Source organism: Pinus tabuliformis, chromosome J (genome assembly GCF_031772625.1).
Source record: "Pinus tabuliformis cultivar Carrire ecotype Pingquan chromosome J, CPIR1, whole genome shotgun sequence".
Classification (NCBI taxonomy): domain Eukaryota; kingdom Viridiplantae; phylum Streptophyta; class Pinopsida; order Pinales; family Pinaceae; genus Pinus; species Pinus tabuliformis.
Genome location: NC_142295.1, coordinates 1,132,306,751 through 1,132,320,382, shown reverse-complemented (window position 1 = coordinate 1,132,320,382; position 13,632 = coordinate 1,132,306,751). Strand labels below are relative to the sequence as shown.

At 38.5% G+C, this 13,632-nt stretch overlaps 1 protein-coding gene across 6 annotated transcripts in view; it reads right to left on the bottom strand.

The window, feature by feature from the left end:
* LOC149231065 (Protein phosphatase 2C family protein) overlaps window positions 1–13,632 on the bottom strand; it is a 434,498-nt gene that overhangs the window by 337,253 nt on the left and 83,613 nt on the right. The window lies entirely within an intron of this gene.

Here is a 13,632-nt window from a genome sequence, read left to right as displayed (position 1 = left end):
TCAAAGTCCAAAGGGGTTCCAACACAGCTAGTGCAAACAAGAACAAGAGAAGAACGGCTTTTGTTCCCTGGTTTTCTCCAACAGATGTGATCTAGAATCTCTTATAGAAATTTCATAATTTCTCCCATCCTGACCGGCTCTTATGTTATGATGTCATATTCATTCAGTATATTGTTGTATCTTGTGGATCTGAGTACTGTATTTTTTGTGATTACCTTTTAGAGCTATGTAACTTAAATGTGCTTTTGTCGTGGTCGACCTTCCAGTCGTGATTCCGCAAGCATTCATCCTCTTCTTCCAGATACACAATTTGTCTGGGTAAGAACGCCACAAGAAAATCCAGGCTGATGCCAATTTTTTTTGTAGTTTATTTTTACTTTCCCATTCAGGAATTCAAGGTTCCCTAAGTGTGTGCCACACTGTCTTTCAATCATCTCTGGGACACTACAATTCAGTGTGATGTCTGATGTTGTCCATTCCATCAACTGTGTAATATGGTCTTTAGTCTTCTCTTACCTTTAAGTCTGCTTTGCACATGACATCTTCATTTTTTCCTTTGCATACTTGGGGATTCAGTTTCCAGGGCCCCATTTCATTTGAGACATGTTCTCCAGCGCTGGGTCAATAAAGGTGTAATAAACATAATAGTAAAAATATAAAAATACTAACAATAAATATAATCATTAAGTTAACAAAAGGTCAAAGGCCATGTCATCTTCACAAATTGCACACCCAAGACTTGTGGGAAAAATACTCAACCCCACAAGGTGTGTTTGTGGCAACACTCAGAGAAGGGTCTGTCACCTAATCCCAACTCTCTCTGTCTAGGCTCTCCTAGCTAAGCCAAGGGGAGTAGACCTTAAGGAAGATTTCTAAGGAAGGCTTGTTAAAACTAACAAGTTCTAGGAGATAGTTAGTAAACCAATTAGGCATTCACCATTCAAATAACTTGAAATATAACTTGAAAAGCAATGAAATTGATTAGCAAGTACAAATATCTATGAGCATATAAACATCAACAATGTAAATAGATCCAATAGATTCAACAAGATATCCTGCAAGGAAAATTGTAAGTAGACCAGTGCCAATAAATATAAACTTGCAAGAAATAATAGGAAGTATACTCCAAGGTAAATGATAATACTCGCGAAAATGGAGATGCTTTCAAGATACACAAGTACAATAGAATAGAGAAACCACTACAATAGAAAGAAATTAATACAACTTTGAAAGATAAGCAACCAAATAGAAATAGAGTTTGCAAGTGAACAAAATTTGTACTTGAAAGTGAAATTGCTCAAATATGATATAATGACATCAAAAGAAATTTAATATGAGCATGTAAATGAAATAAACAAGTGAAGTGCTTGCAAGTGAATGTAGATGCTCACAATCCAACTTGTATGTATTTGAGAAAAAACTTAAATGATAACCAATTACATGCAAGGTGAACCAAAGTTGTAGGTAAGGTAAGTGTAAGAAGTAAAGCAGTCTTGGTTAATTTTATTAATATTCTAGGGTGTTACTTCCTCTCAATTCCTTCAACTTGGTAAGGACTCGAGGTGGTTGCAAGAAGACTTAAGTGGAGAAGCTAAGACTTCATTAACAATATCCACCTAGTTCTTCAAAACAACCCGCATGCCTTTGTTCCTACAAGGGACTTGGCCACACAAGAGAACTGTGAGGTCATGTGTTTTACCTTTCCTCCAAACTCAAATCGTGGGAAGTTTGAAGAAGATTTCCTAAAAGTCTATCAACCAAATCGTGGGAAGTTTGAAGAATATTTCCTAAAAGTCTATCAACCAAGCTTATGCTTGGAGATAGATTTTAGAAAAACAAAATTGCAAATGTAAGTGAGATGTAAAGTTAAAACAAGTGCTTAAAATGAGATGCTTCAAGTGTGAAATGTCTTAAATAACTCAATAGAAAATACAGTTCCACATTCAATAATCAAGTTAGCACATTAGTAAGGCAAGCACAAATGATGAAATCAAAGTGAGATTAGCATATGTTAATGATCAATGAAGCAAGTGAAACTACTCAATGAAGTAAAGCAAAGTGGGCAAAGTGGGCAAAGGATCTACCTACAAAATGAAAGTAAAGCAAAGTGGGCAAAGCATCTACCTACAAAATGAAAGAGAAACTTAACAAATCCAAAACCAAGAGTAATCGCCAATAAATTCTCCTACCCAATGAGGAGATTGGGCTGCCAAGGGGAAATCCCCAAGCTCCCTCAACAAACTTTTGCTTTTATCATTATTAGAAATGCTCTCTTATAGAGAAATGAGGGACTTAGATCTTGAGGAGAGTTTACAACAACGGGTTCAAAGAGGAAATACTCCTCAAATACAAGATGGGAATGAGAAAAAATAATACAATGCTTCAATAGTACAATGAATGAGTTCCTCGGGTGAGGTACCTCGCTATTCTTCCAAGGGATCTAGCTTTAGGGTTCAATTTCCAAATCTTTAGGAGGAAGCTTGCCCAAGGGAGAGAGAGTGAAATGATGTTTTAAAATCACAAACCAAGGTAGGAAGCGGATTCCAAATGCTTGTCTCCTTGGTTTTTCAAGCCTCCACCTACAAGTTCTTCCAAGAAATGACTTCAAAACACACTCTCAAACTTCCTCAAGAACTGCGCAAGCACCAAGAGGAAGATCAAACCATATGCAGGAGAAATTGTGAGAATGTAAACTTAGAAATACAATGCAAGCAACAAGAGTATGAGGACACCTTCACTCTTGTGCAAGCAAGAAGGGGCTAATCCTTCAAACAAGCTCTCAAAAGCTAGATAATAACAATAAAAAGTGCATGAGATTCAACAAGAATAAAATTTATAATATTAGCGAGCTATGGTAGGAAACTCCCTCTTTAATCTTTAGATTAGCCATTGAGGAGATTCAATGTGGGTTCATGCACCCTTCGACTTGAGAGTGGGTTTCTTCAACCAAAAACTTACCCCATGCTCAAGCTTTGCTTCAAGAGAGATCTTCTACACACTTGACAAAAAATTGTTAGATCCACAAGGAACTAGACTACACAATGAAAAAGAAGCCTAGAGGTTCAACCAAAAACCCTCTAGTGCTTCTCCCTCTAGAGTGGTCCTTGTTGTTGCACAAACTAGCGGGCCTCGTATATAGGTTAAAGGTAGACGACACAACAACAAATTGGGACTGAGGCCCACTGTCACCACAGCGTAAATCCTCTTCTCGTCTTGGATTTTCACCGACAGGAGGAGTCCCAATTGCGAGACCCGATTTATTAATTTAGCTAAAAGAATTGGAATTATTCCTTAAATTGTGCCAATCTAGACAGTAAAAATTTGAAACTGAATTTAAATAGAATGCAGAAGAATACCTGGAATCAGTTGAAAGGGTTTTGGACTGTGGTTGTTCCCGCTACTGGAGTTACCAAACCGCCTTTTTAACTCCCAGCGTATCTGGGGTCTACCTGTACGGTCCCAAGATCTAGAAGACAAATCTTCTGGCCCCCGTGCCTAAAATTCCAAGAATAATCAAGCTCAATGTCTCACTTTGTTAGAAATTCTTGTCCTTCTCTGCAAGATTCACCCCTAAATCTCCTCCCAGTTTCACAAAATTCTTTTTAACTCCCCAAAAATGAATCCCTATTATGGTTTTCTCCCTTCCCTTATATCCTCAACTCTACTGCCTCTCTACCTCCTCGTTGTCGGCTTCCTTCCTCCATCGTTTCCCTTTTCTTCTCACTGTCACCCCCCAATTTTCTCGACCCTTCTCTTCCTTTTGGATAGAGGCGGTGGTCCATTTATTTAATTTAGATTTTGATAATATTTTATTAAATTAATTAAATTGATTCATTTATAGTTTTAACAAAGATTGATTTTAATATTTAAATAAATGATTTTATTTATTTTAATTAAATAAAATTTCATATATATTTCATTATCTTTATCATATATATTTATATAGATATATTTAATTTAAAGGATTAATCATATATATATATATATATATATATATATATAAGTGGTATACATATCAAGGCTTCACTCGATATATTTATTATATTCTGATGAGATAGGAATTAATTTCGATAATCAATTCATTAACCTAAACTTAGACATTTCCCAGTATTAGCTAGTATGTATACTAGCGCAAAACATGAGAGCCCATGCATATGTAGCTATCATATGGATGCCCCATATGTATGCTAATATTTGCATTTTATTTGTAATTGTACGTGAGTCATTACACCAGTATCCCTCACTTGTGATAGATGTGTCCAGGATTGGTTCGAAGTGAGGCAAGGAGGCTCATTCAATGGAAAGGTTCAATGAAAGTGTGAGCTTTGAGAGGAGCTAGGAATACTTTCCAAGAAAAAAACCTTTGAAGGAAAGACTACACGAGACCTAGGGTTGAGCAATTTAATGATATAAAAGGTCATCTATGGTCAAGCTAGATAAGGGAAAAGGTTGCAAATGATATACTTCAACAAGTACTAAAGTACAAACCTTCAGAGAAACCCCAAGTTGAAGGATGGCTTTTAGGGTTCCCACTTGGTGTGATAGCTAGGGCATCAATTATATTGAAATTCCACTGTCGAAATTTGTTCAAAACTTGTGGATGCCTGGAGGAGACACTAAGGAAGAGTCTTGTCTAAACAGAATTCAAAAATTCCTCCTCCCTAAAATTTCGCACCAAGCCCTAGATGAGCCTCCTTATCCTTAAAGGGATGAAAAAGGAGGTAAGAAACAGGTGAAAAGAAAGATTTTTCGCTGAGTTAATCTGATCACTAAGGACTTAGACCACTGCCTAGAAATTAGGAGGATTGGATTCAAGAATGATGAGTTCTTTGATTTTCACTATGTTTCTTAAATTCAAAAGTGTCCCTTGAATCATTTATATTTTCAAATTTTCAGTTTTGAATTTGATATTCATATAATGAATTAAAATTTTAAATTGATTTTAATATTTGAATATTTTGATTCAATAATAATTTTGATTATTATATAAATTATATAATTAAAAAAAAAATATATATATATATTATTCTTTTATTTTTTTATTATATAATATTACCGCTCCCAATTAGCCATTTCCTGTAAATTTTGGGGAAACCTCTAGGCGTTCCAAACACGCATACCCAAGTTCCCAACATTCCCACGTTCCAGAAACTCATGCAACATAGCATAAAAGCAATTTGTTGTTCATATCCTCCATTGTTTTTCTGGAGCAAGTTAGCAACACACCCACAATAGTATCCTCTGAAGCGAAAGAAAAGATCATAAATTCTTTAGCATAATCTGGGCTAACAAGAACAAGAGCCTTCGCAATAGAACCCTTAATCTCCTGAAAAGCTTCCTACAATCATCTCCCCATACAAATTTAGCATCATTCTTCAAAAGACTCCGAATAGGCTTTACAATCTCCACATTATTCGGAATAAATCTCCTAAGAAATAATATTTCCTATGATGGATTGGAGAGATTTAATGATGTGAGGCAATGGAATCTTTTGAATTGCCTCAACTCTCTCAGGATCAATCTTGATCCCATCCTTAGAAATGATGTGACCAAGTAACTTTCCCTCAGTTACCCCAAACACAGACTTAGCAAGATTCAAGGAAATCCCATACTCTCTACACTTGTCAAAAATTTGCCTTATATGATCAATATGAGCAATTCCATCCTTAGAAAACATTGTGAGATCATCCTGATATATCTCAATGATTTTTCCAATTAAGCCCTTAAAGGCATAATCCATAGCCCTTTGAAAAGTTGCCCCAACATTGGTCAACCCAAAAGGCATCCTTAGATACTCAAAAGTTCCCCATGGTGTGGTGAAAGTTATCTTATGTCTATCTTCTTTCTTAACCAAGACTTGGTTGTACCCCAAGAAACCATCTAACAATGACATCATGCCTGATCCAGTTATCCTTTGCAACAAAGTCTCCATATTAGGCAAAGGATAGTTATCCTTCTTACAAGCAGTTTAGGTTCCTAAAGTCAACACAGTCTACTCGATCCATTCTTCTTCCTAACTATCACCAAATTCAAACACCATGTAGAATGACGAGTATGCGCAATAATCCCAGCTGCAAGCATCTTCTAAAGCTCCTTTTGAACCAAGGGGGCCAACTTAGGATTAATTTGCCTAAGTTTCTGGCGAAAAGGTTTAGCATTTTCATCCTTCAAAGGGATAGTATGTTCCATAACATCCTCCCTATAACCTTTTAACTCATCATATGAAAATGCTAACACATCTCTATATTCAAGAAGTTAACTAATTTCTCCATTTCTTTTTCACCAATACCTTTACCAATCTTAATAATCTTTGGATCATGGGCACTACCAATGTTTACTTCTATGAATTCCCCTGGATCAATATTCTTTTCTTCTTTCCGTTTTGTGGCATTATGTCTATCAACGAGTCGCTCCAAGGCTACAAGACCCCTGGGAGTGGGATTTGTGACATCTTTACACTCCATATAATTGCATCCTTCTTCCTTGTAGCCAATTTTGAAATCCTCAAATTCCTCCATATTATTTAGAAAACGAATCACCTGACTTTCATCGTTAAAAACCTACTAATGATCTACATTATCTGAAACTGATGGCCTAAAGACAAAGCAAGTTGAGCATCTAAAGTTAGACATTTGATCTTTTCTAACCAGATCAACCCCCTTTTGTGGGAAGTTTCACTTGTGCAGATTATTTTCTCATTGACAAAGCTTAGACTCCATGTTGTGGATGACAAGTCTTCTCATTTTTTTTGAGGTAGGGTTTCAAACTAGCTATTGGAAGCAAAATTAAATAAGGCTAGCTCCTCAACTTGTTTGTGTGTTGTGAAAATGTGAGATCATTATGCCATAATAAGAACTTCATTTGGTGCAAATAATTTGTCTTGTGGATTGGCTATTCTATTATTTCTCTTCTTGGCTTTATTAGATATTGTGCTTCCATATTTTTGCAGTTTATCCCAAACATAAATTTATTAGATTGATCCATTGAGGAGTGAAAGAAGGCTAAGTCGTTATGCCTCACTTCATCCCGGTTAAGGTAACAGTTGTCCAGGTATCATTATTGGACTAACCCTTATAGCGGGTTTCTCCTTCAAGGGCAATAGCTCTCTAAATCTCATAGTTGATCCATTTGGCAAGAGGTATTTCACAAAGAAATCGTTCCTAGTTGGGTTTGGGTGTGTAATATTTCCAATTTGTGAGTGCAAAAATTGCTAAGGGGTTTTTCCCAATTTTGATTAAAAGGGGGCAAATATTATTTTTATTAGAAAAGTGCGGCAAAATAATATTTTGGACAATGGTGGCAAATATCATTTTAATAAAATGGCGACAAAAAAGCTATTAAGTGGAAAATGGCCCCCACCAATAAAAATTATCAAAAAGGAGTCTTGAAGCATGAGAGAAATTATAAAAGGAGAGACTCATTTGCGAGGTATCTTTTGACTATCACACTTAGACATTTTGACTTCTCTTGGAGTTGATGAGCACAAGAAGAGAAGTGTTGTTTAGCAATAGAGTTCCAAGCGGAATTCCACCCTCATTTTTGAGAACTTCGAGTGTCTCTCTAGTGAGAAAACTTGGGGGAGTCCAATTCAGGATTTCCACAGAGCTTTATTGCAGATGTTCACCCAATTCTACACACTCCTTGGGCACAAAGGCAACTCGAGTTACTCATTGGAGGATCAGTTATTGTGGGTTGGAGTTCCATCTATTTTGTTGGTGGTTTCTTTATTGATGTCAGTGATTTTGTGGTGGATTTGTACGGCTTGAGATTAGCACTATTTGAGGGTTGAATTTCTTGTTCCTGGCATTGTGCAAAGCTCACTGGAGAAAGCTTGCGCAGGGGTAGAGGAACGCTTGTTTCCGGAGGAGTTTTGGCTGGAGAAAAATGGTAGTTTCTGGCAGTGTTGATAATATCGTCGACATATCTCCGATATTTGAAAATATCATGATATTTTCGTCAAAACGATATATTGTTGAGTAAATATCACGATATTTTGAAAATATTGGCTAAATATTGCCATATTTTGAAAATCTCAGCTAAAAATCATTATTGCTTTATATGTTTAAATATCTGGAAAAAAAAATGATTTTTATTTTTGTCGATATTTTCCAATATTTTGCTGATATTTTCGTCAATATTGCAGATAAGATGTTTTCAAGACCCTCGCCGATATTTTGCCAATACCGATATTTTCAACACTAGTTTCTGGAGGGAATTTTGGTGGCAATTTGTGAGCCTAGAGCTCAGCCATTCTTGTGGGCCGAAGTCAGTTGCTTTTGGCAATGCATGGGTCTTTCTGGCAGAGCCTGCACAGGTATAAGAGGAGCAGATTACGAGGCTCGAGAGTTGGTGGTTTTGACATCCCGAAAGGGAGATTGTCAGTGGAGAGTGGATTCTTCAGTGGAGGAGGTTGTGGATTGTTCCGACAGATAATTCCTTCAATTGAACATAACAGCAGCTAGTTGGGCAACTCGCACCATTTTGTGGGTTTCCTCCCAAATTGGAGTGGAGCCAAACCCATTCTGTGTTTTGGTGGATATTTGGAGGAGAGGGCATAGCTGAAGTTTCAAAATTTTCTAAGCAACATATAGGGAAAAATTCCAATAAGGCATAAAGTCAACCAGAGAACCACTTACACCCCTTTCGAAGGGCTTCTTCATCATATGGATTCAACCCAAACCATTTCTAGGTTTTTGTGGGTTTGGTGAGAGGAGTCTGAAGTTGAATTTTTTGAGCATTCTGAGGAGTATTTAGCCCTAAGATCAGCAATCCAAGCAATAGTAGATTATTTTTGGGTATTGCGCAGACCACTCTGAGGACACTTCCACACTTGGGTTCGAGCTATCTTTTCTGGGACTTGCTCAACTTGCATAGCAAGCCCAGGTTCTATCATTTCAGCTCATTTTATGTACTTGTTCCCAATTTATTAATAGAATGGCTCAAAATAATTGGTTGTTATCTCTTGTGTTTTAATTGGTGGTCATGTCTTTCATTCATTTTTGTTATCCTTGTACATTGTTTTGGTATTACTGTTAATTTTTCCATTAGGAATATGTTGATGGCCTAAATTGACATCATCAACATTGGGGAAAACCACCCGGTTGGGGCCCCAATTAGACCCTTTTCTGTTTGGAGTGGTGGCTCCGACTAGAATTATGGGACCAGTTTCCCTTAATTAAAAATATGTGGAATGGGATGAATGATAGCGATAATGTATTTATTAAGCAAACTGATATATATTGATAACCTAATTATGAATCGCAATAACTTATTATAATACCCGGGTACGCTGATAACATATGTGCTAGAAAGATGTCGTAATAAACACAATAATGTAGATCATCATGCAATTACGATATTAATTCAATTAAAGAAAATCAATTTAATTAAATAGTAATTAAATTAATTTGATTAAAGCATCACATATGATAGAAATTTTGTTGTTCACAATATAACATTAAATTCCAATCAAACATGCTAATAGTGATCATGGAAGACTAACTAGCATACATATAAGTGAACAATATCATATAACAATTCCTTCAAAGCAAAAACACAGCAACATAGGATAATAGTGTGAAAATTCCTATATCTAACAATCTTAGGAATCCTACTACAACCAGCTGAATCTACTTCTCCTAGATTGTAAATTATGTTACAAACTTATTTCAGATTTCTTCATGAAATATCAAAGCAAATTACTGAAGCAACTTACACCAAATTAAATATGATTCTGAAATATAGAAACTGAGAAAGGAAAATAGAAACACATAGGACACGGTTATTTTTGGACAAAAAGTCCCCGGAAAACCCAAATGCGGGAAAATCGGTGCAATAGCTCTAAGGGTTTTATTATTATGCAGGAGAAAAATTGAGTACAATTCTAGGATGCCCAACTAGCAATCTAATACAGAGAGAATACTAAACAAAAGACTAGTGAAATGATATCACCCTGTCACTGGAGAATCAGTGATTGATCCTGCTTCTCTGGAGGCTCTGTGTCACCCTCTGCGTGGCCTCTATGCATAACTGCATCACTCTGGGTAGTTTTCGTGTCGCCCCTCCTGGGTTTTACGCTGCATCTCCCCTAGATCCTCTGTTGGCTGAGAAATCGACCTTCTGCCTCCCGAACTCACACCTCGGCTTTCAACAACTGAATTTCGACTTCCCTCAGCAGGAAACACGACTTCCCCTCAAGGATTGCGCTGCCTCTGCGTCAACACTGCATGGACCAACGTCAAACTTCCTCTGGATGTCTTTCTGTTCTCCCTCTGCCTCGTACTCTCCAAAAATTCCTTCTTCCGGATTCTCACAACCCCTTTGCTGCAAGAAATCTCCTCAATCAATTTTTCCTCCTGAGAACTTCTCACTTCAGAAAATCAATTTCTTGATCTCTCTATGTATTTTCCAAATGACCCTCAAGCCCCTTCTTATATCTTCCTGTTGGACAACCAATGGCCTAGATTAAAACATACTCAAAGGCTCAAATCGTTTTGGCTTGATCCGTGGCTTTGTCTAGAAGTTTCACCCCTGATTAGATTAATACCCATTAATATTTTAATTTTCCTAAGTTTAAACTTAGGAACCCCATTAAAAATATTAATTATTTTAATAAAATCACTTCTGTGTGGAATTTCAAAAAACGCTTTCTGGGTTCTTTGGAAGATCTATGCCCAAGCCTCCCTGCAAAATTTGAGGCTTAGAGCACATATAATGCTACCCCAAGTCAACACTCCCTCTTAGCGAGGAATGTGCTCTAGCAATACACTACTACTGCATACTGCTCTGACTCTAAAGCATCGTCCTTTGTGCTGTCAATGTCTGACATGTTGTCCACCAACTACTGCACTATCAACACTGCATCCGTACTACAACTCCCTCTCAAATGTTGCATCTACTATGTTGCTAGCACTACCACTGTTAACATTGCATCCGTACTGCAATTGAGTTGCTAAGAGAAGCAACTGAAATCACCCAAAACAAGACAAGTGTCCAATGGATACACCTCGGTGTTGAATTCCTTACTGCTACTAGTCCCACGCTCTCTTCTGAGGCCACTACGATGTTGAAGCTCTGCATTGTGCCTCCTCGCACTGTTGCCTCTTTGCTCTGCGTTACTCCCATTATGATGCTACTAACCACTGCATCTATCAAATCAACACTCCATGGCACCAACTGAAAACTCCACCATCCCGCTACTACTGATCATGGGCTCCCGTAGCAAGGTGATGATCCAAGAGGTGGGCTCCTCAAGGATCCTGCCCATTTGTAGCTCTATCGAACTACAGTTCTATATCAGCCCACCTCCCTCCTGGAGGTATCTTAGCTGTCATGGCAAACTCCTCCTCCTGTTCGATCTTTGCGGCTGCAACCTTAGGATCATGCTTCTCATCCTTGTCCTTTTTCTTCAAAGGACACTGGGATGCATAGTGGCTCATCTCACCACATCTAAAGCACTTTACCTTAGAGACGTCCTTCTTTCATCTTTGTTGCCCCTGCTATCCCTTCGATGCAAGTACTGCGTTATCCTCTTCCTCCACTTTGGGCTTCGACCCACTTCTATTGCTGCTCCTGTCAAGTTTGACCTTGAGCAGGTCTCTCCTCGGTTCTTCTTGTTTCAGAGCTGCCCACATCTCGACCCAATTTGGCAATGCTGCTTTGCCTAGGATACTCTGGACAAAGATTTGCCACTCATTCGAGACGAAATTTAAAGCCAATCTCACTAACTCTAAATCCTGAGGTGTATGTCTTGCAACTGACAGCTCATCACGGGTCTCCTTCAGTTTCGAGAGGAACGGATCCACACGTTCTCCCTTATGCATCTGCACAGATCTCAGCTTCTGCTCTAAGTACATCTTCCGCTACTTGGAAGATCCCTGATACAATGTGGCCAAGGCATCCCCAACTCCTTAGTGGTTCCTTTGCTTGCAACGTGGCACACCACGTGATCCTTGACTCCATCCAAGATCATCCTCTTCGCCTTAACCATCTCAGCTCTGTACTCCTTCAGCAAATGTGCATCCACCGGGACAACAACCACATTATCAACATATGTCTTGAAGGCATGCTCATCTAAAAGGAAAGTCATTCTAACCTTCCAGATGCCATAGTTGGAAGCCATGTCCAACCTGTCCCGATCCCTCAAGCCATTGGTTGCCATATCCTCTGAAAAATGTCGAACAACTCCCTCTTTCTCCCTACTGCGTAGCTCCTAGGCTACCTTACGCACTCCCTGATGGAGTTGGTAAGTTGTTGCTCCTCTACTGCTCAGCAAATGAGAAATATTGATTTCCTAGCAAGAAATCACTGAGGAAGTATTCCCTCACTATGCGATATGCTTCTTCCTTCTGACGGCTTTTCTGCCCAGCACTCAGCTTGCAAAAAACTGCGTCCCTCTAGCTCTGCGTGGCTCTGCATAGCTCCCTCTACCTTGGCAAGTTTTCAATCTGGCAGTCTTACCTCTCTGTCGGCTCACTTAGAGAGAGACACCCACAAAAATATAGCCCTCCTGGCTAGAACTGCGTAATCCCTCAGGGGATTCGAATTGTTGCTTGCTGCAGTAAGTTGGCCCTTGCTTCAGTGATAGATCTGCTCTTCTTGTTTCACATCAACAGCTCTGATACCATGTGAAAATTCTTAGATCTAACAATCTCAAAAATCCTACTCCAACCAACTGAATGTGAAAATTCTATCATTGCAACAACTGATTTATTTTGCCCACTTATTTCTCAATAAGTTATATATGAAAACCCTTCAGTAAAAATTAAAACAAATTTTGCTGCAGATATCACACCATGATATAGAAACAAACACATGCACAAGAATCAACACATCAACATAGATATTTTTGGGCAATTGTCCCCAGAAAAACCCAATGTGGGAAAACCGGTGCAGTAAGGGAGGATTTTATTATTCAGCAATTGTTCAGTACAACTGGGTGCCAAACTAGCGTACCCAACAAAAAAAAAATCCAACACTTCTCCCAGCCTCAGCATCAGGCTTGTTGGCCTCTGCGCAACTCCCAAACCCTCTGCTTTAGCTCCTCCTGCTCTGCATCACCCATGCAGGCCCTCCAGTGACTGGGCAGTCTGTTGTCTCTACGTCTGCCTCTCCAACCTTTGCGCTGGTCTTCTGGTGTTGTTCTTGACTCTCTATTTCGTACTCGTTGCCTCTTGCTGCTCTCCAGACCACTGGTTCGAATTTCTCTGCTAACCACGCTCCAAAAATCGAACTGACTGGTCTCCATCAGTATGTTCTCCAACTGACCCTCAAGCCTCTTCTTATACTTTTCTTGTTGGTCCTTCAATGGCCGAGATTAGATTTGGCTTGATCCATGTCTTTTGGAACCTTCTAACCCAGTTTTATATTAATACCCATTAATATTCTATTTTTCCTAAGTTTAGACTTAAGAACTCTGTCAGGCCAGGGTAACTCCAGAATGAGCGGGAGAGAGAACTGATTGATATTATTCATTAGTTAACTTATATTTATATACATAAATACAACGGATCAGTTCATCTTCTAGATGACTGTCCAGTTCACCCATTCGTTTCGGATTAGGTGTCAACATTCCCCCCCTTAATCTGAAGGGATGTTGGTGAGTCCAAGCATCGTTCTGAATCTTTCAAGTTT